This window comes from Bactrocera tryoni, chromosome 1 (genome assembly GCF_016617805.1).
Source record: "Bactrocera tryoni isolate S06 chromosome 1, CSIRO_BtryS06_freeze2, whole genome shotgun sequence".
Lineage (NCBI taxonomy): Eukaryota > Metazoa > Arthropoda > Insecta > Diptera > Tephritidae > Bactrocera > Bactrocera tryoni.
The window spans coordinates 85763758-85790136 of record NC_052499.1 but is presented as its reverse complement, the minus strand read 5'-3'; the positions used below and the strand labels follow the sequence as shown (position 1 = coordinate 85790136).

The 26379-nt window shown below is 34.0% G+C and overlaps 1 protein-coding gene across 8 annotated transcripts in view; it reads right to left on the bottom strand.

Annotated features, from left to right (window-relative positions):
- Positions 1-26379, bottom strand: part of LOC120774457 (dorsal-ventral patterning tolloid-like protein 1) — a 114615-nt gene that overhangs the window by 21128 nt on the left and 67108 nt on the right. Inside the window, exon 1 of one of the 8 annotated variants that reach the window (XM_040104153.1) lies at positions 460-479. The exons of the other annotated variants lie outside the window; for them this stretch is intronic. The gene's annotated coding sequence lies outside the window, so the exon portion shown is untranslated. Of the gene's footprint in view, positions 1-459; positions 480-26379 lie in introns of those variants that run through there. 8 annotated transcript variants of the gene reach the window in all.

Here is a 26379-nt window from a genome sequence, read left to right as displayed (position 1 = left end):
ACTTTGTTTCTCTCCAGAGGCTTCCAGAGAGTGGTCGGTGACTGCATTGCAATGGTTAATTATATATGTGAGTAATCTTGCAATTTTCTTTTATAAAACTTAAGTAACTCTCATTACTAACACAAGTCATGTCCTTCATGTTGAACTGTAATACAAAAGTAATTTTCGCTATTTTGTTTGTTTTCCACTTAAGACGTTTGAAGTACTCAAACGCTTAATAGAAGGCTAAGTATAAAGGTGTGTAATCGTTATATAAGCAACAACTTCCCTCATTGAAGAAATAGTTTCATTTGTGTATATTGTATGTACATATGTGTATGTATATGTTAAATGTATAAAATGTTGCTTAAATTTACTTTGGAGCTTTTCTATTATTTTGTTGCATTAAATTTTCATTAAACATTGATTATTATTTATTGATTTTTTGTGCTTGTTTACTAATTAAATAATTCAACTTACGATTTGTTAGCGACAATTCGTTTTTCATACCTGCAATGAAAAGAAAACAAAGCATAATATTAGTGCAATAGAATAGACAACTTAAATATTTAAGATTTATTTATTTAAAATGGCAGAAGGTGACAGAAGGCGAAATTAACCTTTCTTTTGCATTTTTTATGATCAAACGTCGCATTAACTTATTCTGAGGCTTATGTCTGAGTGGCATACGCTTTCAATAAGTATAATCGCAAGAAGGTAAAAAATCGAGTTAGATATAGGGTTATATATATGTATATAAATGATCAGGATGACAAGACGAGTTGAAATGCGTGTGGCTGTTGGCAAAAATGTAGCGGAATTAGCAAAGCGCATATGTGGGTTAAAAATTTTGAAAAACTGGCGGAATAATGGTACTGTTATAAACTACTAAAAGTGCGATAAATCAATAACTAAGAACTTCAAAGGCATTAAATTGTATCACCGAGATGGTATTAGGCAGCTTTATAAGAGCCGGATCTCAATTGGGCGTGGCACCGACGTCTTTTTGGTGAAATCACATATCTCGGGGCCTGCTCTACCGACTTTAATCAAACTCGGTACGTGAGATTTTTTCAAGATCCCTATATCACAGTGTGAAATCGGAATACAACTACGCCTATTTTTCATATAACACAATATCAAATTCCTTTTGATTAATTCACTTTTATGTATACAAATCAAGAAGCAATTAAAATAACGAAATAAAATTTGCACGAATAGTGCATTTTAAACATGCTACTTTCAACTACAGTACTTGTAGTTGACATTTCACAGAAAATGTCGGTTAATGTGTGCGATATGTAAGTAAAATTTAGAGTGAATTTCTTCCTGATAATTGCATGCCTGTGTGTCAAAAATAGATTGATTCGGAATAATACTTTCTTAAACCCAAACGAACACAACCCTTATCTTACTTGTTTCCCTTAAATTTGTCATGAAAAATGATAGCGATAAAATCGGCTAATAATCCTAAATAAACATCCTATTAAATAACACAACACCTGAGGTAAAGAAATACACTTGTTAAAGGAATTGATTGCATATTACTTTTCCCGTTGGTATACGATAACATTATCATTAAATTATCATTAGATTTTATCAAGCGAATAAAAATATTTTAATGCTGAAGTTACCATCAAAGTGATAAGAGAAATAGCATCCTTAAAATTTGTTTGGCTACTATTTGTAGTGGATAGTGTGCTTATTGGTATATATATTATAAGTATACTAAGAGATCCGACCGCGCTTTGCTGTGGTATACATTTTATACTATTATTCATATAATAAACTATTTAATACAGTAAACGATTTATTTACGAATAAAAGCGAAAACTTTTTTGTCTTTTTTTTTTAATTTTGAATAAGTTCATACGAATAAATTTCATTGCAAAAAATAACGAATTTAATGCTGCTTTCTCAGTGTCTGGTTACCAGTGTTTCTGTCCAGTTAATGGATATGTCCGCTTAATAGGGGGCCCTTTTAAGAGAGTTTTCACTGTATTTATGAATTGTTTAAACTATCTTATCTTCTAAGTTGGATCGAACTGGACACAGTGTGCTTAATTTTACTAAAATGGTTCAGTAATTTAGGAGTCCATCGCGGACAGACAACGTGACACGCACTTTTTATATATAAAGATTATTGTCAAAGTTATTTTTCTTAGTTTTGAAATAAATGTTTTAAATATTTCAAAGTAAGATTGTTGATATTTTCACCCTAAATATTCTCTTATTATGTTAACTGTGTGGTGCTGCAATTCAGAATGGAGAGAAAAAAGTAAAGAGTTATAGAACTTATAGTCCGTATGTATTACCAGTACCCTCGAGTAGCATAAATTAGCTGAATAGAGCATTAATTCACAGTAAATATTTAGAATTACTTATTCACTTCCTTATGTGTTCAGAAAATTAGCTTCGCTGATTTGTTAATCATAATTTTTTGTAGTCGAAAGTTTCTAAATTGCGCAAACCAATAATCGAATACTTATCGAATCGAAGTCTGAAATTTCATCGAAATCAAATTATAAACTTGTACAAATTAGTTCCTCTGTTAAGAGTAATGAGAGTTGGTAGATGGGCTGAGGTGTTAATAACTGCGGATAAGAGTAGAGTATTTGCATAAGCGCAATTATATACTTGTGTTCAGCACATAGCACTGCCTGAACGAGCCGCTGTGTGCTCTCAATATTGCATCATCTTCTGTCACCCAACATCCTGTTGGCATAAAACAGACTTTTCCACCAGGGATTTGCAAAACATGTTCTAGTTTCCAAGCTCATAAGCACATGACAGGCAGGATTGAATGGAAGCGACGAACTCGTATGGACACGTAGCTGCCCGAGGTGTTCGTGCAGTTGATTAAAAGCTTAAATTGAGCAATTTCCTGTCATTAATGGCTTGTTGACACATCGACAAGCAACAGCGTTACACACATAGATATACATATATTTGAAAAAGAAGTATGAAATTTTTTTTACAATACTTAGCAACAGAAAAATTAATATAAAAGTGGTTCAGGGGGAAAATATATACAATGTTGAAATAAATGATGAGATGCAATTGAATTTTATGGATGGATTATGTGAGTGTCATTTATTAATGGTCATAAGAGGAAAATATATAGCAAATAATGCGCTAATTGGACATACATATTGTATATTCTGTATTCCCTCTTAAAATAAAATTCTATGTTCTATGTTAACAACCAAAAGAAGATTTTAGCATTTTGAACGCCCTTCCAAAAATTGAATTTACTTTTACTATATTCTAAGAGCCTTATACATTTTTTACTACTTCATCATGCATTTTGCACACAAATTATTGTTTAACCTTATAAATCGCTGAAAGCAATTTTATTGTTTGAACTCAAATTATTGAATCAAACACAAAATAATTGAATTTTTTTACGAAACGGAAAATAGACAGAAGTGCAATTTGCAGCTGTCAATCCTTCAGATATGGAGTGAGAAAATGATTGGTGCTATTAATTATTTGGAAGTGCAAAATTTAAAGTCTAACAAATGCAGGTCCCTTAAAATTAGTAACTATTATGACTTAATTAACTGCTCCACAGCAAATATTCTAGAAACATTATTTTCTAAAGTTTCTAAAATATTAAATTTCTGAGCCTTAATATTATTTCACAAGTTATATGTATTGAACTCTCGTTTGCATTTTCATAAAGTCAATCAGTTTTTACTTTTACCTTTTACTAATTGAGTTTTAATTAAACACACTGGACACATGTTACTTATACGCCACGTGGTATGTGTATATGTCATACATTTTTTCCACTTTGTACTACTAAATTGAATCAACAATCGTTTTAAGTTGATAACACAGTTTTAATTGAATTTCGTGTCATAAATAACTTAGTTCGTATTTCTATTACTGATGCAGATGGAAAACTAGGTGAATAAGACCAATAATCCAATAATAATGCGTTGTGTTCATTTGCGTATATTGACAAATGTGACTGCTTACAACTACAATAATAAGTGTGGAAACGATGTGTGACATCGCCAATATAAAGCCATACTCTGTAGCAAAATTGAAACCAATTAAATTACGAACTGCATATATGAACTCTAAGGTAACGCACTCTTATATACTAATTATCAATAACATATGTATATGCATGTAAGATAAATAAGTTGACGGAATAACTTTACAAATTTATACACTTAATTTATGTGGTAAGTATTTTTTTATATTTAAAATGAGCAGAACAAGTTTACCATGAAATTTGTACAATCAGAAGGAAACGTGGGATCCCCTATAATATTTACAAGCTATGTTCAAAAAACAATGAAAATTTTTTGATTTTTGAAAAAAAATTATTGATTTCAAATAGTTTTCATTCGATATTTTGCACTTATGCTAACGTTTCTTTCAACTATCTTCTCAACCTAGATTAGTGGGATAACCTGTAACCTGTACCTCTTTCAGCGTTTTTCGTCTAAATTGTAAAACAGCGGACCTTTAAGTTTTCCTCATATTTATAAATATGAAAAAATCAGGTTGAGCCATGTAAAGTTCATAAAAGCACGTCAAGTCTTAGCCGAATTCTGGCTTTGGTGCAACCGACGTTAGCATTTTTTCTTGTTTTTAGAATTTTTTTGTCGCCACGGCTTCATTATTAATATCCAGTAAATAAAAAAAATTTAAATTACACTTAAATTTACAAATTGGTCGCATAACAAATACTAATAATTAACTCTTTAAAATACCACAGAATATATTGTGGAATTCCAACATGCTATTAAATGTTAATCATACGCACTAGTACTCCATTGCTATACTTTCAATTATCATTATTTTAATTGCCTGAAACTTTATTGTTAATATATATATTTTTTTTCGAAGACTGAGTGAATCATCAACAGCGTTTGTGTGAGTGAGATATTCACAACAGAAAAATAGAATATAAGCATTCAGAGCAGCACGCTCACAAAACAATGCAGAATTTTATAAAATTTCTTAGAAAAAGTCAATAATAAGAGTCGTAAAATGATATGAATACATTTGAAAATTTATTATTTTAAGATTTAATATAAATTATAGTGCTTGGTAATGAGCATTTCGTTACCGCTCACGAGTGAATGCAGAGGAATGTTGCTCATACGCAGTGGTGACATTAATTGAAAATGCGCCCGTTTGTTTGCGTCACTTTGAAGCTCTTGAAAATAAGGAAACAAATATGCAAACGTCAATTTCCTGTTTATATATACATCCATTCTATGCATGCATGTGGTTGTGAGTAAAGAGAACTGGCGGAAAAAAGTGAGTCAAAAAGAAATTCTTCTTAATTCGTTACGCATTTTTTATGGCCGCAAGGGAGGAATACGGCTGGCATTTACTGCTTTCTTCTTTATAACATATGTAAAACCTGTTTACCGGCGTTTCACGTTTTTGTGATTTCATTTGTTTATTCTGTTGATTTCTTTGTGTGGCAAAAAAAATCGCAATTCTCAAAAGATGTGAAATGTTGGAAATTTTTCTGAAGAAGTGGAAGACTAATGACGGCCGCGTCATCAATGCGCCTCGTCACTTTCGCTTTTATGTACACCGCCCACTTTTTGGTGGCATAAAAACTTATTTTGCAGCGTTTTCACCAAACTGAATGAAAAAGTTTATTGTTTGGCGAATACACATGCTTATAAACGCATATTTACACACACAAATGTGGAGCATAAACGGCCACAATTCAAGTTGCTACGAATATTAAATTTCTTTATACATATATACATACGTATGTACATAGATACACACTGAGTTATATCGGGAAAAATGCCCCTGTGTAACTATATATGCTTATATATTTATATATTTGACCTGATGGTGCCACAACAACTGGCACTTTTCTTAAGCGACGTTTGTATAGGCAAAATTACAGCGACCTTTGAAGGCAACACAACAAAGGAATATAAAAACAATAGAAGCGAAGAGAAAATAAGGGTCGTCTAAGGAGGAAAAAAAATTCAAACTCAAACACATGCCTATTAGTATAAAGAAACGATTTCCCTGGCATAAACATATCAACTTCTTATTTAATAAACAAATACACGTACATATTATGCCAAATATATGCATATATTTTTATTTTGCCCAGATTTAGTGGGGTGAATAGCCGGAATAATATCTTGCTGACAACTGTAGTGCAGACTACAATCCAGGAAATAAGGCAAATATGAGTTTAGCTAAACTTAAGTATATATACTCATTGATATCTTTATGTACTATTTTATATCAGTTTTGTTTTTGCAGTTCGTCACACAGCCACACAGGTAATTAGTTCTATGTAACGACTTACTATGAATATATAGTTTATTTTAGTACAGTTGAAGTTGTAAGAAACTGCACAACTGATCAGGAACAACAACATGATATCATATTGTTATATATACATGAGCGAAACTTATTAAATATAACGGGTTTTTAAATAAGAGCGCTACAAAAGTTGTTTTTAACTAAAACAAGAACGGTTTGGGATATCAATGAAGCATAAATCGGCCGGTACTGTTGCAATTTCACGTTCGATATTCGTACGAAGTTCATCATTCGTCGCTGGCTTGTTGGCATAGACGATTTGCTTGCCCAGCCTCACAGGAAATGGTCTAAATTCGTCGAATCGCACGACCGAGGTGGCCAAATAACTGGGCCATTTCGTGAGATAACACGTTCCCCAAACTTGGTTTTCAATAAATCGATTGTGACATTCGTTGTGTGGTTTGTGGCGCCGTCCTGTTGGAACCACATATTGTCCAAGTCTATATCATCCAATTCGGGCAAAAAATATTCGGTTATCATTGAGCGATAGCGATTCCCATTCACAGTAACGTGTCGGTCTTGGTCATCACAGAAGAAGTACGGCCCAATGACGCTGCCCGCTTATAAGCCGCATCAAACCGCAATTTTTTCGGGATGCAATGGTGACTCATGGAGTACATGTGGTTTGCTGCCTATCCAATAACACATATTTTGCTTATTTACGAACACTTTCAGCCAGAAATGAGGCTCATCGCTGAAGATGATTTTTCGATGAAAATCCAGATCGTTTTAATTTTTGCTGCTCATCCCAATTCACCAACATACAACGATTCTGGTGGCCAAACGGCTTCAGTTCTTGCGTTAATTTGATTTTGTATGGATGCAGGCCAAAATCTTTCTACAAAATTCGCCACAAGGGCATCACAGAAATGTCTAATGCTTTAGAACGACGTGTGAGAGACTGATTTGGGTCTTCCTCAATTGATACCCTAGCGGCACCGATATTCTCGACACTACGGGCACTTCTTTGTCTCACTGACACGGCAACATTTTGTTGTGTGTCTGTGGATTCAAATTTTTCCACTAGATTCTCAATTGTTGATCAGACATGACGATTATGACTACCATAAATTAGACGTAGTGCTTTTAAAGTTGAGGCCACTGACTCCGAATTTTGGTAGTAAACTTTAATAATTTCGTCTCGTTGTTGGATCGTATGTATTTCCATGATGAAATGACAAACCGTACTGAAGAGAGATATCAAAAGAGCGGGGAAAATATGGCGTCGTTTGTTTAACCTATCGGTCTACTTTTGTATCGTCCCTATTGAAAAGCACGTTACTTGATGTATAATTTTATTTAAAAATCATTCGCACCTTTTTTTATAGAGCAGAGTTTGTTCTATTAAAATATCTTGTTTTCGAAATAAGAAGCTTCACTACGTTGGATAACTCTTTAGGACAAAAATTGAAACTTCAGGAATGAGCAGCCAAGACGTGTGCAAAATTTTTGACCGATAGTTTAAAAACTGATGGGCTGCTTCGGGTATATATAGTACAGACGAACCGCTGGATATGGCTCAATCGACTCAAACTGTCACGCTGATTATTTAAATATATAATTCATAGGGTGTCTGACGTTTTCTGTGGGGGTTTTACAAATATTGTGGCAGACTTAATACATAATATATATATTTAATAAATCAACTTAGTTCACAAGTATATTCCAATTCTTTCTGGTTAAATAATTTGCACAACTATTATTTGAATTACACTCTTCGCCACTCACTCATTTAATATTTATAAAAAAAACATATTCCAAAACAATACCAAAGAAACTCAAGCAGGAAAATGCTAGAGAAGTAAATATTTACATTTGCCGCTGCAAAATTCACTTTTACAGAAAACATCAAGGCTCAAAATAAACTGCACACTAGTGGATATTATATGACTATATTTAAACATGATTTGGCGGATGCCAACAACAGAGTATGTGCATATATATACGCGTATTTTTTATATCGGAAAGTTTGTCTGTGGTTACACGCCGGTGAAGCGTGTACAAAAGCTCACCACCATTCAGGTGCTCACACCTCTGCACGGTGTCTGTGTAACCACTTCGGTGTATTTATTTAGTAAAAGGCGAAAATTGAAAACGGTACGTTTACTTTTTTACTTCAACTTGGTCACAAAGATGAGAAAACACTTACTAAGCACCTGACACACAGATAAAAGCTCATTCATATGCAAATCGTAGCTTTAACTGTGCATGTGTGTATGTGTGTGCGTGTGTCTTTTGTATACATTTGTTAGAGCGTGTAGTGATGTGGCTTTGCGCAAATGTCCACTATGTTAACAAGTGAGATAATCTTGTTGCACAAACGAGGAAATGACTTTATTTAAATATTTCCCTAACTCATAGTGGCTTTCCAGTTCGAATAAATACAGCTGTACTCAAGCTTATACATATTTTATATTTATGTATATGCATTTACATGGAAAGTTATTCTATATAACCTGTGAATGCTGGTGTGTGATAAAATTTAAATATTAATGGATTGCATACTAATCCTTTTCCACCTATGTATGTATGTGTTTATGTAAGTAAGCAAATTAAAACAGTCGACAGCTTTGACAAAAGTTTCGAAAATAAAGTTGATCAAAAAAATTGAGTTTCTAAAAATAGTAAATCGGTTTACGTACGTATGATAAGTTATTTCAAGTTGTGGTTCTTGCGAAGCGACTGAAGCTTTCAAAATGTCTTAATAAGCATAAACACGGGTCGAAGCTGTTGTTTGTTGAGCTTTAGGTACTCATATCAAATCATACGTTATATAGGTAGATTACGGTACAAACGAGTTTAACCCTATTTTCAGGTGTTTGTATCCTTGTATACGAGATCTGCAGATACAGCTGCTGGCTCAATACTCATCACTTAATTATCATGACTTTATAGGCCATAGCCCAAAATGTGCTTTCTTATTATAGCCATTGCACTCGAACGGTCTAAGGCATTATAACTGAGATCGGAAACTGTTTTAATAGTCCAAAAACAATGCACACGAGGATTTACTTTTTGTTTTAATTTTTTCTGAAGTCGCTACTTCATTGCTTATTTAATTCTTATATTATTTTATTCAACTCCACCAACTTCTTATTTTATTACATTTTGCTTTATTAATTCTTTTCCAAACCAAATTATGTTTACTTTTTCTTACTCTTTATCCCGAAAGTTTCTGCGTATTTATGCAGCACGAAGCATTTTTCGAAACGGAAGTATTCATTTCGGTCGTGCCCACATTGGCCTTTACCTGCAGACACACATAAATTCATTTGGCTTAGCAAAGGAGATAAGGTTTGATTGAAAGATTTCATTGTTTCGTGAAAATAAATTCTTTATTGGAGCAGTGGAAGAGAGAGAGAGAGAGTTAGATAAAGCAGAAATATTGTTGGTATTGTAGCCTTACTTCTACACAAGATGAAAACGGCTGAGTTCATTTGAGTGATTGAACATTTGGGATAACCGTTGACTTGTTGGCGCGTCGCACGTGGAAATAATTGAATAAAGAAACTTAACGGTTCATTGGATTTGTTACGCAATAATTTATTTAAGTTGTCTCGTTCTGATTATTTATATTGAATAATGTGGCCTTTGCATGTTTGGTACCGGCTTGGTGATGTCAGTAAGGATAACGTGGCTCAGGGAAAGTTTGTGGTTGCGCATTTATTTGCTTTCATTGGCAAGTTGGTGTATATTTTTGTATACATGCGTATGCGCTATTAAAGGGAGAAAGATTGTTAGAGTCTATATGCATCACATGACTCATAGGCAGGCAGTTTAAGATTTATGTTATTTGACAGCAATGTGTTTGTTTGCTTTTGGCATTGGCGAGAGTTCAAAAACCTTATAAATAACTGTATAAAAATGCTTTCGCCAGTCTGCGCTACGTTCCATTTGAGTATGTGTGTGTGTGTGTGTGTAGAATTTGAAATTGATATACTTTCTGCGTACACATATGAAACTGAGTTGATTAATACATAAATAAGGTTATTTAGATCTATTCTGCCATTTATTCTCAGCAATTGTCTAACGCCGTAAAAGGAAATGGCTCCACAGTCCATCACGCTACCACCGCCGTACTCAACGATTGTGTTTGTGGTGTGTATGGAATTATAGGCCTGACACCTGACTAAATTCGTACATATATACTTTTATTTAAAGCCGTAAAAATTATTTAATACTTTACTTATTCAATTAAAAATAGTTTAGAAACTCTTGGCTGAAAACTCTATATACATATATGTATGTACTCTCCTCTATGTAACATCTATTATATGATACAAGTATATCATCGCTTCTTAAGGCATCGGCAAAGGCACATAGTTGCATATAATTTAATAAAAGTGAATTGCGTTATGCACTTCGATATGGTTTTGACTGTTTATAAAAGTTTCGAAATAGTTTTTGACGTCTGTTGCTGAAATATGAATTTCAAACTTTTTCCAATGGAATAAAATATGCTAGAAGTTGTGTGGTTTTCAGTGCAAATGCAAAACCATATTTTATGCATGCGATATGCAGCAAAGTGAAGACCACAGCGGCTTGTCAGCATTTTATGCGGAGATAAAAATTTGCTCGCGCTGTGGTTGCACAAAATTTGGACAGATGCCAAAAATTTATCACAAATGTTTAACTGGAAATTGTGAACTTATACTGAGTAGCCCCTGTGGTATGCGATTTGCTATGTGAGAAGCGCCATCCGGAAATTAGCTGGATAATAATATTAAAGGCTTTTGTTAAAGAGCCTAAATGTTTTGCTATAAATTTCACACAAAACTTATTAAATTTCTACGATTTAATTTTATGATGTTGTTGTCACATATATAGATTTCATTATAAAAATCAAAAATATTTATAAAACTCATATGAAAGACTGACTATTATGGCAAATCAATTGAAATATTTGATTATCACAGTTCAACGCTATTTTTTATTAGTAATAAAAATTAATAAAAACAAGAAAAAACGTTAACCCTTCACAGGTGCATTTCTGTTAGTAACTATGTGTTCAGTTTGTATGGAAGCTATATGCTATAGTTAACCGATCTGAATAATTTTATCAGAGATTACATTGTTGCCTTAGAAAATAATATATACCGAATTTCGTGAATATATCTTGTCAAATGTAAAAGTTTTCCATACAAGCATTTTATTCCGATCGTTCAGTTTGCATGGCAGCTATATGTTATAATGGTCCGATTTCGGCCGTTCCGACAAATGAGCAGCTTTTTGAAGAGAAAATGACGTTTGCAAAATTTCAAAACAATATCATAAAAACTGAGGGACTAGTTCGTATATATCTGTCTGTATACAGACGGACAGACAGACGGACATGGCTAAATAGACTCAGCTCGACATATAGATCATTTATATACTGGGTTGTCAAAAAAGTCTTGCGGTATTTTTATTGAATTTTTTATATTTTTTTTATTGAAATTTAAATGAATTTTTGATGACTCATGCCATGCTACGGCTGCTACTACGCCGGTCTCTTTCGACCAATTCAGCGATTTTATCGCAATTTTCGACGACAAGCCTTCCCGAGCGTTGCGCATCTTCAACCACCTCTACACCAGAACGAAAACGTTGAAACCATCGTTGTGCGGTGGAAATGGAAACTGTATCGGGTCCATAAACTGCACAAATTTTATTGGCGGCTTGAGATGCATTTTTGCCTTTATGGTAGTAGTACATGTTTGCGACGCTATAAGTCACGAACGACTTAAAAGAAACGACAATCAATCAAACACGTGTTAGCGCGTGAAATGAGCTTTCCAATAAGGTATAGCATGATCCGATGCGACGAATAAAACTAGAACTACGCGCTTTCAGCGTCAACTAGCGAAAATACCGCAAGACTTTTTGGACAACCTAATATATACTTTATAGGGTTTCCGACGATTCCTTCAGGGTGTTACAAACTTCGGGACAAACTTAATATACCCTGTTCAGGGTATAAAAATATACATATATATGTATAAGCGCTGTACAAGCGAAAAGAATTTATGAATTGACCCATTTTTTGTTGATGTAATGCTTTTGAATTAGTTTAGGATATAAATTATAATAAAACAATCTTCGTTATTTTATTATTATTTTCCTTATACAAAAGGAAGATTTTCTGAATTCTGATTAATTATGAGTCGTGACCCAACTTCAATTTTTAGTACATTAACCTTATTTTGTGTTTACTGCAACCGGAATTACTTAATATAAAGCCATGCATATGTATGCACGTATATATTTTCAATGACTTTGGCAGGACTCATGCTTTACTTCACAAAACACCAATCTTACATGACATTGTAGTGAAACGTGACGCAAATCAGTCGATAATTTTCAATGATCGAAGACATAAAACTATTATAAGTTCCTCACATAAATATGTTATACTCAAATATCAATAACATTACCACCATACATAGACCAGCTCATATAAAAGCATCGATGCCATAAAAGAATAATCGACATAGTGCATACATATTATTCATATCAGACTAGGTCTACATAATATGAAGTGAATGAGCAGTCGAGTGTTAGCAGGTAATACACTTGACTGCGCTCAAAGGCTGCTGTCGAACGGATTACGTTCGGCATTATGTAAATGTGCATGTGGGAAGGAATATACATACATATGCATATAAGTTCTAAAAGCACAATGGCAAACCTTCTAACACGCGGCATACATACTATACATAAGCTTATGTAAATATTTAAAGTTGTATTTTCACATAGAATTACATTTTGTTTGCTTCTTTGATGATTGCAATTTACGCTGATAAATTCATAAAAGTTTTGTTGCTTGAAGTGTATTTTATGTGTTAAGCTTACACAATGTTGATTTTTAAGCCGATTCGCATTTAAGTTAGTTTAGGCTTTTATAAAGCAGAGGGTGATTTACTTAAACTATATGCCGACATATGTATGAAAGTAAACTTCTATCTACATTTTAAATAATTCAAGAGTCGTTTTTAGTTAGTTTTGTTAAAAAAATAATAGTGATGCAAAATTTTCTTCTTATAGTCTCTTAAGAAGCAAATGGGTCTGGGTCTGTTAGTGAACGAGGGCAAGACGAAATATCTTTTTTCATCAAACAAACAGTCGTCGCACTCGCGACCTGCATCCCATATCATTATTGACAGTCATAACTTCGAAGTTGTAAATCATTTCGTCTATCTTGGAGCCAGTATGAGTACCAACAACAATGTCAGTCTCGAAATCCAACACAAAATAACTCTTGCCAAGTGATGATACCTTGGACTGAGTAGGCAATAGAGAAGTAAAGTCCACTCTTGACGAACAAAAACCAAACTCTAAGACATTCATTACTCCCGTCCTGCTATATGGTGCAGAGACATGTATGATGACAACATCTGATGAGTCGACGTTACGAGTTTTCGAAAGAAAGGTTTTGCGGAAAAAGTATAGCTAGGTCATGTCGTCCAAATGGACGAAAACTCTCCAGCTCTGAAAGTATTCGACGCAAAATCCGCCGGGGGAAGCAGAGGAAGAGGTAGACCTCTACACCTTTGTAGAGAACAGGTGGATAAAGACCTGGCTGCACTTGGTATTCTGAATTGGCGCTAAATTTCTAAAAGAAGAAAGGATTGGCGCGTTGTTAACTCGGCTATAACCGCGTTAGTGGTGTCTACGCAATTAAAGAAGAAGAATATGAACATGTTTATTTATTTATTTATTTATTTTACCTTTGGCTTTGGCAATGAATTTAATTTTTTGTTGAATTTTCCAAAGGAAAATGCGGTGTTCCTTTGACTGCAAGATGAGCGCTTTTACGCTTATGAATATATAGTTCATGTATGTACCAGTCAAACTCATCAGAGTGTGTTAAAATTTAATTCCTTTCTCCATATTTATGTTAGCTGCACTAGCCTAACAATGCGAAATCACATACGAAAGCAAATGCAAAAGCCGCTGAAACTTAAAGACCGCTTCTGGTGGATGTAAGCAATGGCATGCAATTTTTGAAAAAACAGCAATACAAACATAAGAAGCATGCAAATACGCGCACGAAGTGTGCATGTGTGGGTGTACTCATCTCGGAAAGCGCCATCGTTTGTAGTACTCCGTCGGGTCACCATAATAAACGACATTGCGGCACATTTGATTGCCCGCAGCTCATACGACAGTGTGAGCAAGCGTTTATGGCTGTGTTGTATGTACATACATATATGCAGATCTTTTTATATGTGTGCCGCGCATTGTAAAGGACTAAAAGACTTAGCAAATACTCGTACGTATGCAGTTTTGTTTGAGAACTACTTTACTGTGCAGCACAGGCAGCCCTGAGTTATTTGCAGGTGACTGCTTCTCAGTCGCTTTTTGTCGTTGTCGTCTTCTCTAAAGGCTAAGTACCGTTGGGTGCTTTGAAATCAAGTAGTTTAACAAGCAAGTGCATACTATAAGTATAGTAGGTATAAATGGTAGAGGGTTATGAACAAACCGCGGGCGTTTTTGTTAAAATCACATTGAAAGAGTGATTTCAGTTAGGAATATTTACAATCAAGAAGTAAATTTTCACTTTCGAGGGAACGATGACTACTACCAGATGATGAAAAAAAAGTTTCTCTTTTGCTGAGTTGAGTCATTAATGACTTTGCACGAATTATTTACTTCAATTGAAATTATTTACGTTTTAAGCTGGTGTATTTACTACACTTGCATCTTACAATGGTAGCATCACGTAAAAATGCGATTATGATATTAATAGAAAATTAAATTTCAAAATATTTTTGTTTATTGAATTTTCAGCTATTTAGCGCAATTTCAGTATGCAAATTTACTGCATTTCGCTTGAGTGAATCTATTTTAATATGCTTTGAACTATTTTAATATAGCTTCCAGCTATTTCTTCGCACTTGATTTCTTCATTTTAATGTGCACTGAAGAAATATTGCTAATAGCCTAAGGTCGCAGTGTTGAAATTACTCATTTATTCAGTGCAATAAACTGAATAATTTTCTGCTCGGATTAGCGATTTAATAATGCAAGCACTTACATACTACAGATATGTAAACATAAATATTGTATATATTTAAATATAATGTAGGCAAAAAATAGTAAGACTTTTTAATTAAAATTTCGTGCGAAAACACATTCGTCGAAAGTTTTTTTCTATGTTGGTATGACTGTTAATCAAATCTGTGGCAAATGCGTTTTAGTATACGCTTGGCTTTCTGAAATACATAAAGTGCATTCCACGATTTTTACGATGAATGAAATTATTCAACAAAGAAGTTGCATTACATTTTGTGAGCGGAACGAAATTTCTAGTGCCGAAAGGTTTGGAATGTTGGAAAAGACCCTCGGCGATAATTGTTTGACGCGTTGACAACGAACCACGTCCAGGACAGCCGTCAACATCAACCGAAAATCACTAAATTTTTCGATCATGAAACGTATTTTTACTGGCGATGTGTCTTAGAGCTATGCTTACGATCCGGAAGCAGACGATCAGTCGGTCAAAGGCAAAGGTGAGCCGAAACTGAAAAAAACCACGTCAGAGCCATTTTAATGTTATGCGACGTTTGCGCGAAGCTGTTCGTAAAAAGAGACCTGAATTCTTGGCCGACAACTCTTGGTTTCTGCACCACGCTAATGCACCGTCGCATACTGCATTGAGTTTTCGTGAGTTTTTTGACAAATTTTCAGCCAATATCGTGCCACAACCAGTGTATTTGCCTGATTTAGCTGTGTATAACTTCTCGCTATTCAGTGAACTCATAGGTCCGCTTCCAGGGAATCGTTTTGAGTTATTTCAAGACAATAAACGTAAATCGCTGTTTGGAGGATCGGAAAAAACGTTGGCACAAGTGTATTAACGCCAAAGGAGATTACTTTGAGAGGAACGACATAGATTTTGAAGAACAATTTAAGAATTTTAAAATTATGAATTATGATTTTTTGCTCATATGTATATATGTATATGTATAACTGAAGACGTAAAATTAAGATGTTATCCATACGGCCTGAGTCTGCACTTTTAAGACAATTGTCTGTTATATGATGACGTTGATACGCCCAAAATACAAATACATAAAATATATACTCTTCTGCTGTAGAAAGAAAACCGAACAAAATGGTTGTCATAACAGTAATTAACACTCTAAGCATTTTTTTGGCTGCGTGAAAAACGACAGACAGCTGCAAAATAGCGCAAATACCTAAATAGAGTTCAAAAAGGAAAATCGTAGAAGCCAAAAAAGCTCAGCTCCAACAATTGACTTTTGCTCTCTTCCTTAAACATTCGTTGAGCAATTGGCACTGTGTCAAAGAACACAACGTAATGAGTAAAAGCGAAAGTGGCAAGCAAGTTCTGCTTTTTAACAATTTCCAACACTACTTTTGCCATTTGGTCTGACTGCTTCTGCAGCATCTTTTATGGTAACCTCCAACATGCTTTGTTACTTTGTTCCGCCCTTGCTCCGCCTCTTTGTGTCGCTGGCATGCGGAACAACTGCTTGGCCATTCGAATGTTTGGCTGAACTTGCAACTTTTTGCACTCAAGCACAATGTCAAAAGTCAAATGTGCATTAAAATAATTGCACTTGTTTAGTCGCAATGAGTGAGGAAATGGAAGAATGAAAGAAAATAGTAAAAGTAAGTGGGCACACACAGAGCGACAGCTACGGAGCGAAAAAATTCAACAGGAAGGACGACTCAGTGCAGGCAAAAGCTGCTAGATATTATTTTTAAGTCGCGCCTAAGTATTTTTAAGTATCCATGCCTTGAATATTTGCTTGCAAATTATGTTAATGTTGCCGTTATTTTTGTAAGTTCACTTCGGAGCAGAAACTGTCAAAGACTTTTATTCTTCCTGGAGTCAGTTTTAAGAATACAAATTGAAAACTTATTAGAGAGGGATATATGGAAACATATATAATGATATTCTGAACTCTGTCAATGGCGTCGTATATCTCGTACAGCTCTTCGTTCCATCGGCAATACTCGCCGTTGCCAATGTGCAAAGGACCATAAATCTGGAAAACTCGTAACGTCGACTCATCAGATGTTGTCAACGTCCATGAGTGTCTTATAGAGTTTGGTTTTTGGTCTTTTTCAGTGCAAAGTAGTGCCTGTTGGCAGGAGCTATTTAGCTCTGCAGCTCGTATTGTTTTCTCCAGAAATAAGTTGAAGAAGTCACACGATAGTTAGTCCCCTTGTCTGGAACCTATTTCTCATTCAAGGTCAGTTTACACAGTTGTATTAGTTTTGCGGGGGTACCAAGCTCAGACATAACGGCATATAGTCATAGACGGCTTTAAAATCTATGAAGAAACTCAAATATTCTCTTCAAGAACCCAACATTAGTTGATTGATATCGATTGTTTAAGACCTATTCATCCAAGATCTATAGCAAGAGCATGGCAAATTGGATCTATCATTATCGTACTCATTTTTAGGGCGGACACTTTGTAGGGGGTATAGGACATTCAATTAAACTATGAGTTTTTGCACATAATCGGTCCGATGATATGGTAAATTGATGAGGATTACATCGCGACCTTAGGTATATTGTGCTGTCTCCTAAGTCACAACTACCCATCGGTCCGATGCTATGGTAAATATTAATTCCTAATATCTCGAAAGCTATGTCTATGCATATTTGCTTTTTGCTATTGATTTTGTAATTCAGTATTATTTAGCAATTATCGTTTTACATTACTGAACTAATAAAAACTGTCATGTTCTAATTTTACGAAGATTATTTTCATCAAAAGACGTCTTATGCAATTACAATTAAAATCTAATTTTATAACCTGTCCCATATGGTTTTCTCTAGAAATATACCATATACACATATCTATTAAAAATACACATTTCTTTCATTCTTACTCAAATATAATCAATGGTAAATAATTAAACATGGCATTCATGCCACATGCTATAACGCTTCACTTGAGCGAGAAACGTGCTTTATTGAGTTGTGAAACCGATATCTTCGGCAAAGCGCCAAAGCGGCGAGAATATTAGCATTTGTGATAATCGTGGCCTGTTAACGCTTCGAAAAATTTAAATAAACGAAATGAGAAAGTGTGCGTGCAACAAAAGTGGTTTAGGCGTAAAATTACAAAAGCGCCAACGCCAATACCGATATAGTTACATATCGTCACTTAAAATGCAAAACAATGTATCATCAAAAAAATCGAAATTGAGTTTTTTATTGCTTACGACATCATGTTACATATATATATATATTCTGCTGTCATATATAACCAATATATAACCATTTTATAACCAAAACTGAAATTTGAGAGTGAATATGAATGCTTTATATTATATAATTTTTTCTCGCCTGTAAACTTATGAAAAAATATAAAAACTTTTTTTCTCATTTAGCAGAATCCAAAAAATTTATATTCTAACCGTTACAACCACAGTTTGCATAAAAACCCATAAATTAATGAGTAGATAGTTGCTGAAGCTTATAACCGTTGAAACTATAACGCGGTTCTCAGTATTTTCCTCTCAAGCAATCTTTAATATAACATTTTCTCTGACTGCTGGTGGCACCATTAGCAATAAAAATAGTGCCACACCTGCCGTTATGGCACATATCATGAGCGTGTTGCACATTCCACATACATAACAATTTGATGCGGTTTCCGCTGACTTCAAGGTACATAAAATCTCACTGCAAAAACATGAGCAGTTTTCTATAGTTATTATTTCTACAGATACATACATGGTGCACTACGTGACTTTGAGAAAATTGTTACTCGACGCGAAATTTATGTAAACCAGCGTAATTACTAGTGTATGTGTGTGCCATAATTGCTCGCAAGACGCAAATTGAAACTACAACCGCCTAACCATAGCCACAAATTGGTTGCCCAGCACCTCAGCGGTTATATGGAATATACAGCATGTAACGGTATTTTACTAAATATACACTACTTGCTACATTTTAGTTAGAGAGTTTTTAAAGTAGTTGAAGGAATAACAAATATTATTATATGTGAAATATGCTTTTTATGCGATATATGATGAACTATTCCCTGAATCTTATTAAGAAATGACAAAAAGTGCAATCAATATATATTTCTTTACCTAACTTACCTGATAAATATATACGAAATATATTAGTATATACATATATATTTTAGCAAGAATTTCTGAGAATATAATGTACATACCTGCAAAAAAAGAAAAAAGTAAATTTTTATATTTTATTAACATAAATGGCTATAGAAATTATTTTAAAAAAAATATTTATTTGTTATATTGACGTAAACCATTTAGCATATACATTGTATTATATATTGTGACAAAAGAGTATCTGGAAATCGTAATTTAAATTCCCCGGGAAAATGATATTTCCAAAAATGTATTTTGCTAAGTTGGTGGGACTCTCCTTAATTACTATGCCAGTTATAAGCGCGATCTGCCGAAAAGTTTGTTTACAGCACCTGCTTAAGTCGGTATACCTCAGTAGAGCGTTGCAGTTTTTCAATGAATAAAAATATCGAACAAAGAATTTGTCTCAAATTTTGTACTTCTAACCAAATTTTGCATGCGGAATCATTGCGATCGTTTGAAAAACCATAAGTGAATCAGTTTTATCAAAAACATAAGCCTTCGAATGGCACAAATCCTTTAAAGGCGGTCGAGATATCAGTGAAGACATGTGTCCTTCTGAATCTCTTCAACTGATGAAAATATTAAAAAAGTGAAAGACATGTTAGTTGAAATCGTCAGGCAAGTGTTAGAAAGATGGCTAGAGAGCTCAACATCTTTCTCAAGTTTGAATGATTTTAGTTGATATTTAGTATTTGGAACGCGTTCTTGCTCGACTCGTCAGGATAAAGCTGAATTTTTTTTCAAAGAGAGTACCGTAAACAGAATTCCAATTCCATCTTCATGGAAAGCATTATAACTGCCGATGGGACATGGTTTTATGAGTTTGACATGCAAACAAGTCAACAATTATCGGAATAGAGGGGAAAAAAACGAGCCGAAACCAAAAAACCACGCCAAGGCCGCTCAAAAATCCAGGTGATGCTCATTTTTTCGATATTTGTGGTTTAGTGCATCATAAATGTGTTTTGGAGAGACAGATGGTCAAGACGGAGTTCTATTTGACCATTTTGAGGCGTTTACGCGTGAACATTTGTCGAATTGTGGAAGAGCAATTCGTGGATTCTACACGATGATAATACACCATCGCATCGAACCTTGATTGTCACTGAGTTTAAAGCCAAAAACGCAATGAATACCATCGATCAACCATCGTATTCACAAGATTTGGCTCTGTGTGATATTTTCTTGTTCCCCAAACAGAAATTGCCGCTACATGGAACCCGTTTTCAGTCGACCGATGTCAATTAATATACAGCCATTTTAGGGATATCAAAATTAAACATTTGATATTTTCTAATTTTAAAGCATCAAAAAAAGTCTCGCTAACACCTAATCACCATACAAGGTGCGTTCCAAAGTAAAAAGGACTTTTTGAATCTAGCGCCACCTGCGCCATTTATTTGTCGACTGGTGCGTTAGAATCTGCTATCTTTATCGATTGTCCAGTGATGACTTCATGACCTTTCATTGATTGGAAGTGAAGTCATTGCGTTTTAAGTGTCAGTATGTTTGTGTTTACGGTGCGAAAATGAGCTTCGAACAAAGAATCAACATTAAATTTTGTTTTAAAATTGATCAAACTTTTACCGAAACGTTACAAATGATGAAACACTTTTATGGCGATGATTGCCTATCCAGTAGCAGAGTGCACGAGTGGTTTCAACGTTTTCAAAGTGGTCGTGAGGACATAAATGACGATCAACATGTGGGCCAATCAAAATCTGTTAACACCGGAAATTGGATCGTAACTGTGCGTGAATTCATCAAAAATCAGACGAAATCATCATTGAAATTGATGGAAATGGAATTATTAAATTAAATTAGGTTAAAAAATCGTTGTTTTGCATTTACTTAGGTACATAGATTGCAGCATACTGTTTCGATAATATGAGTGTATTTGTAAAAATTCTTTAATTTAGTACGTATATAATTGGCTCTCACTTATGACCATCGCCCCTTTGCAGCCTAAGAAAAAACTTCCGAGTGCATTTCTGGCTATGAAAACGCTTAACAAAGTACTCAATTAAACTTCTAGCTTAGCTAAAAGCATCCAATATAGATTTATATTCACAGAATTATTATAAATTACATGAGTCACCATGAGCTGCTGACTTTTTTCATATCGAAATAAAATTATATACCGAAGCATTTCTTTAGCATACACCAACTATAGTGAGAAGATGCCAGCAAACAAAAGGTCCCTGTTTAGTCCCTCACTTCCATGAAACGTTTCATTGAGCGCATTTTCAATGTCAAAATTGTAAGCACATAGTTAACAGTCAACTTGCCTTTGACACATCATGCAAATCTGATCTTTGACAATGCACAAGCATTCTCTACAACCACTTAGAGATAAGCAGCCATTTTACAGCAGCACAATCACTGCCCTCCCTCCGTCTCTTTGAACACCCACACATTTAATTTAATAAGTAATTTTCAAATTAACTTAAATGCAAAGTGTAAACGCTGGCAACTTTGATATTCAAAGATGCCAGTGTAATGGTTATCCCTTTATGTGTATGTATGTGTTAAAATCTGTCGATCTGTATGTGCGCCTTGCCATTAAGTGTAGAATTATTAGTAGAGGGGCCGCACAATGGGCTACCGTTATTAATCAACATTGTCACACGATTATGTCATCTGCAGGGCATGTCCCTCGAGGCACATTGTTGTCCATTCAGTTACGATGCTTTCTTTACAAAATTTCAAGATTTCACTGTTCCATCATCCTCTCGTCATCAGCACATAATTGATGTCTTTAATCATCACGCACATCGCCTGCATGGATAACGGATGTGTGAACAGCAGTGTGAACACCAGATATGTTGTTCCAACACTGCGCACCGGCATTGATGGCGCTTTTGGCATTTTTTTTGTTTTTGTAAACTGCACATAATTTGCAATGTGAGCGACTGGAAAGTATCACATTGTACACACGTACACACTCTGGCAACTAACCGCCCACAAACGCATTGCCATAGTTTCGCATGACTGCCAGTCTGGGTTGTTTACTTGGAAGCCGTGTTTGAGCTCGAGGCAGCAGGCAGCTCTTCTCTTGTTGACTGCCAGCGATTTTATTGATTAATTGGCAGGGTTGTCGTGATAGGGTTGTCGAGGCACTGTTGCTGGGGGAAGGCGGCTTTAGAGGATGCTTTAAATTCAGCCGCTGTCAGTGCCATTTTGAAGAGGCTCATGTCCGTGTCTGTGCTCAAGTGGCCATCTATGAATGAATGAACACACTGATTTCTATATGTCGGCATATAATGTAGCATCGTAACCCTGATCTACTGCCCTTTTTTTGTTTTAAAGAGTTATTGGTCCATTGACATTTTTTTCTCTTGTTTTCTGTAGTCCTCTATTTTTCCAGTTATCATCGATATTTATGAGTATTCTGACATTGAAATGCATAACGGGTGGAAACAGCTAGCAAACTTAGTGGCCGCCAATGCATGGGAGATGGTACATACATATAAAATTATGTAAATATTTTTTTGTTTATTTGATTGAAAAAAACTATTATACTTTTTAGGGAAATGTGTTTATTGCAGATTTTTGGGCATGTAATATTTATGCTATTTATGCAGCTATATTCTCCGGCGATTGCTTCCCTTGAGATTTGACTAAAGGAAAAGGTCACGGCTAGTCAGTTGTGGCACATATGATAGCTCTATATGCAAATGGCAGGCCAATTTGGACAATTCTATAATTATTTTCAATGATTATGATCCCGCGCGCTACCCCAAATAGTATGTATCAATTTTATGCTTAACATCCATACTTAGTGCACTAAAAACACTATTTCTTACGAATAAATTTTTCGACACCTTGGAAATTTATACACATGCTTTGTCAACATACACATGCTATAGAATTTATCATCAAAAAAATCTAAATTGCCTATTTTTATAGATTAGGATGCACTAGACTATATGACATACATACATATGTTGGGTAGTCGAAAAAGATTTTTCGCATTTTATCAATAGATGTCGTGCAGTCGTATATTTCCAGTACTACCAATCACATTGTGTCAGGCCATATAGTGTTGGAAAGGTGAGATTTTAAGCTTTATTTGCATTCGCGGAATTTGAAAAAGTTACAGCTGTTCAAAAAGGAGTGAAAATAATGAAGAAATTCGCTATATTTTGAAATTTTTGTATAAAAAAGGGAAGAATGCCACGAAAGTCACTAATGAAATTTGAGAAGTTTACGGAGATGACACTGTATCAATTCGTGTAGCACGACAAAGGTTTGCTCGCTTCCGTTCTGGAAATTTCTTTGTGAAAGATGCACCTCGCTCTGGTCGACCTTGAGAAACTGATGAGATTGAAGCAAGCTGTCTAAAAAAGACGGCCAGAACTGATCAAAAGAAAGGGCTTCGTCTTCCATCAAGACAACGTTAGACCACACACATCTTTGATGACTCGGAAAAAACTGGGAGAGCTTGGATGGGAAGTTTTGATGCAACCACCATATAGCCGTTACTTTGCAACATCGGACTACCGTTCGATTTGATCAATGCAGAACTCCCGTAATGGAGTAAAGTTGGCTTCAAGAGAAGCCTGTGAAAATTACTTGTCTAGTTTTTCGCCGAGAAAAAAATAAAAGTTTAACACTGATGGAACAATGTTTCTAGCGGAAAAATGGCAAAAAGTGGTCCACCAAAATGGTACATATTTAGTTCATTACAGTTCATTATAAATATAAAATAAAATAAGTTGAAGTTTGATTAGAAGTTGAAGTTTGAAAAGACTTTTTCAGCTACCCAATATCTACAAAATTTTACGTACAACCAAGTAGTAACCAAATTTCATTTATTTTACAATATTAAGACTTTCTGTTTTATACCGTCTTTTCCTTCTAAAAAACTTATGAAAAACGATGTTACATACATTACATATTTAGTTCTAGTGGCTCCCTCTTCGAAAGGCTTTAAATGGGTATGTTTCACAAAATTCAAATTAAATAATTTCATCGAAATTTCAACGATATTTTAAAAAATTACAAAATCTTCGAGTTCGAAATTTTCTCTTAATACAAACTAATAAAAATCAAGCGACGTGTTATTTTTATTTTTATTTTTAATGACCATACTATTTTTTTTATGTACTTTATATTTTCGAGTGTCAAATACATAATAAGTTTTGGCTACTTAGTATGCTAAAATAATCAATAAAATAGCCATAGAAATTCTTAATTTGTTAGACCGAGGGATACTTACCTTTTTTTCGTTAAATTCTTACACTTAGGTAAGCGAATACCCTATTCGATTTGATACATATTCGATTTAAGTTTTCAAATATTACATGAATTTCGATCGTCGGTTAATGTATTTGCGAGATTTGCATAAATTATTGAAATTATGTTAGTATATTTTTATTTTAACGCGAGTTTAGTCCATAAAGTATTGGTTTCATTGCACACATACGTTTTTGAGCCAATTGTACTATAGCTCCTGATTTTTTACTTTAGGTTATGTATACAAAGTTCACATCACTACTTGACATAACGGTATCTTACCATTAAGTTATGTTTTCACATATATATTAAACATTTCTTAAATTTGTATTCAACTACATTTCACACAGTTGACAAATTTTGTCTGGAAAATATGTATTTACATACATACACTTATATAGGTAGATGTAAAATGACAAGATCGTTAGTGTTTTTAAGAATATTTCTAGTTTCATTTCGTTTTACTTTTTTTTAATAAAATTGTTATTTGTATTTGCTTTGTTATTCCGTTCCCTGCAATCGCTCCTCATACTTTCAAGCGCTCTGCTTATATGCGTTACTTTAGAATATTATCATAGTGTTTATTGTTGTTATATACTGTTGGTAGACATGTTTTGTTCCAAATCATACATAAACCGCTAAATCTATGTCCTTATTTACTTTTACTTTAATTTGACATTTATAAAATATATGTGTGTATAATATCATTTAAACTTGTTCGTTTAAGTTAGTGTTAGATGTTTGGGCTTAAAAGTTTTGAGCTCTTTGGGGTAGTCAACATATTTTCAATAAACTCGAAAATGTGTCACAATATTTCACTTATTGATTTACTGTTATTTTATTCACTTATTATTTTGAAAATTACAGATTTGTTGTAGAAAAACTACAGTAAACACATACCATATAATTACATATATAATAATAATACGCTAACTGTATGCGTTACGTATACGACATGGTGTATTAGTCAACGGTTAAACGACCAACATTATTTGTATACATATGAAAACACTGAATTGTCTGTTAATTCAATAACCTGGAACTATTTACTGTTATTAATTGGCTTTGTACGATATATGGTATAATTACTTAACACTATTTGGCTTGTTCTGCTGCACAGTTATTAGTTTATTTCACTTTAACTATTGTTGTGTGTTTTTAAATATTTTATGAATTTTTAAAGCATATAAAAATTATTATAAAAATTATATTTATGTTTTGGTTTATGTATTTATTTATATTACTTTCTGAATTTTCGCCTGCCACTTTAATGAAAGTTTTTGTTTTTGTTATATTTGTTTTATTTTTTGTTTCTTATAGAGAGCTTTTATAATACTGTCATTTATTTAAGGGAGCTCATGACATATACTACAAGAGCAGGAAATCTGAATTTTATGCATTTTTAGTTGGATGCTGAGTGGGGAAATTCATCGTTACAAATGATATGATTTGGTTTTTTAACTATTCTTCAAAAATATTCACGTATGTTAAAAGTTTAAAGTTTGGAAGAAGGTATTTATTGAACCCATCACTTTGTTTTATATACGTAGATTGTGGTTATCATTTCTAGATGTCTATTGCTGTAAAAATAATTTTCTACTGGAGTTTCTTACTGGGTATTAGAATTCAGTTTGCGGTTTGAGTTAAAGTTGAGCTCCAGCTGCTGTGTTTTTATTTTTTTTTGCGTTTTCGCTTATAGTAAACGCTGCCCAGTTTTATTGTTTGTTTACCTCC